Raw genomic sequence first — 2,918 nt, forward strand, 5'->3', positions numbered from 1 at the left:
AATGCACCGTACGGAACGTACGTTCGAGATATTGGCAATACTTCCGTTCGACCCCGGCAATCCAGATAAGCATAAGAAGAATCTCTATTCCTGTGCACGTAGTTTACATTTCACTTAAAAGATGTCATCAGAATATCCTCTTTCGACTGGAGCTGCAGAAAGTTTCTAATTTGACACTCCGCGTTGGGACAACAGATTCTTTCATTCATTAATGCAGCGTAGGAAACATAGCTGATTAAACGTGATCTTTAACGAAAATAATGGAAACTACTATCAGCACAAATGTACATATAACCAAGTATACTACAGTACGCATAGCATTTTGCCTATTTTTCGTGTACAGTATGGTCACACTCTCTTCTATTTTTTTTTTCAAGAACGATTAAACCGTATGAGTCGTATATGTTCAATATATTGGCATTCCTTACACTATCGAAACTTACTTCTTCTTCTTCTTCCGCTTCGACCACTTTTCCCACATTTGTGGGTTCGCGGGTGCGAACTGTTCCGCAAATGTGGATTTGGCCCTGTTTTATAATAAGTAATAATGTTACTGGCTTTACGTCTCACCAACTACATTTACGGTTTTCGGAGACGCCGAGGTGCCAGAATTTAGCCCCGCAGGGGTTCTTTTACGTGACAGTAAATCTACCGACACAAGGCTGACGTATTTGAGCACCTTCAAATACCACCGGACTGAGCCAGGATCGAACCTGCCAAGTTGGTGTCAGTAGGCCAGCGCCTCAACCGTTTGAGTCACTCAGCCCGGCTGGCCCTGTTTTATGACCGGGTGTCCTTCCTGACGCTAACCTTATGCGGAGGAATGTAATCAATATCTATTGTGGTGTGTTGTCTGAATATGAAGAGGAAAGTGTTGGGACAAACACAAATACCCAGTTCCCGAGCCAGAAGAATTACATTCCCGACTTGGCCGAGAATCGAATCCGGGACCCTCTGCAGCGAGGGTCTCAATGCTGACCATCCAGCTAAGGAGTCGGACTTCTTACACGTCAATAAATAATTATTTGAAAATGTACTGCGGTATACACGTTGGTATGAGTTATTTAGCCTATATTTTAAAGCCAAGACTAGTGTTATTTTCTATTTGCCTTAATTCGATTTAAAACTACGGTATATTATTTTATCCACCGTACCGTAAAACCGAAAGATTTTGGCAATATGTTAATTCATAACTACGAACTCATTTAAGAAACAGATGAGGATTTATCAGAGTATTTCTTAATTATTTCAGACAGAATAAAACTACGCCGTTTCTACTTGCCGAGTGGTATATTCAGTATTCTGGATAGCGACTGTTTGTTCGTGCTTAGTTGAGGTTAGTTAACCCGAACTTCGTGTCGTTTATTTGCTCCTAACCTACTGGATCTATAATAGGCCCTAAATCCTTCATAGATTATGAGTGCATACAGGAAGTGAACAGGTAAGTATTGCTCAATAACATGTTGTTTATTTCATTTCATTGTTTCGTTACGTTGCAAGTTGCCAGAATTATGGCACAAAAACGTACCTAACAAACAGCCCACAACCACTGCACTCAGAGCACTGACTGAATGCGGGAAATCATCAGACATAACCATAACAAACTAACCTCAATGTAAACACCGATAATGATTGTTTCCTTACCCTAGTAAATGATAAAAGATAAGATGAAATAAATCAAGATAATTATGAATATCTCCTCAATGAGGAATTAAGGAAATAAACACACTTTCTCACTTAAATTATCTGTCTTTATTTTGATATACAGTAGGCGTACTATAACCATATTCTTGAAAAGAGGGGCGTGTTAAACGATGCAATTTATTTAATAAGTCTTTGCAGTGTGATTTTCGAAAGTTCCAGACATCCAATGACTTCCCTTTCTTTTGCGCGAATATTTCCTTCTCTCTTCAATACCGGTAACCAGTAAGGAGAGAGATTATTGGGCATATTTTCAGCCTGCAGGCTGGTTATATCTTCAAGCTTATCAGGAAACATATAGGAATACTAATGTGCCAAGCTCCGTGAACGGAATTTAGGTCAGCTTTCAAGTTCACTGCGGATTTGAAAATAATAATGTTACAAGTTCTACTGCCAAAATTTCGTCCCGCAAGAGTTATTTCATGTACCGGTAGATCTAGACATGAGACTGGCGTATTTGAGCACTTTCATCATTTCACACAAACTATATTATTAAATGCATTATCCGAACATGCCACAATCCTACTTACCTGGTGTTAGCCAAATAGATTTACAATCCCACAGAAAAAGAAAATATGCTTTAAATATTCTCGCAAATGTATCACTAGTGACTTTAACGGCGATGCGGTGGCAACACGCACTTCACGCTAGAGCAGTGATTGAACGTTGCCAACGTGCCAGATTAACGGTAAATGTAAGACGTCGTATCGGCAAGTAGGGTCCCTAAACTGTACGGTTACCGACACTGAAAAAGACCCAACAGCAAGAAAAGTAACCATAAATCAATATCTTAATATTACAGGGGAGAAAGGGTAAGGTTGCACCCTTAGGGTACGTCCTTACACGGAGAGGACTACACTGGGCAGCCTATAAAAAAAGAAAGCTGCTAGAAATGAACGAGAGTCGATGTGACGAGCTAGCTCTTTCTTGTAGTCGCTGCTGATAAAAGAGTCGGCTCGTGCTAGCTCTCAGGGAGCAAGGAGGGAGCTAGCTCATACAAGAGTCGACTTGTAATTGAACGACTAGCTGTTGATAAAAGAGTCGGCTCGTGCTAGCTCTCAAGGAGCAAGGAGGGAGCTAGCTCTTACAAGAGTCGTTCAAAAGAGTCAGTTCGTTCATGAACGACCCATCACTAGTGGTTAGTTCATTTTGAACGACTCATTCACGAGCTATACATCACTACCAAACTAAGCTATACAAGTCGCTTCAGAGTAACG

This window comes from Anabrus simplex, chromosome 1, assembly GCF_040414725.1.
Source record: "Anabrus simplex isolate iqAnaSimp1 chromosome 1, ASM4041472v1, whole genome shotgun sequence".
NCBI classification, from domain to species: Eukaryota; Metazoa; Arthropoda; class Insecta; order Orthoptera; family Tettigoniidae; genus Anabrus; species Anabrus simplex.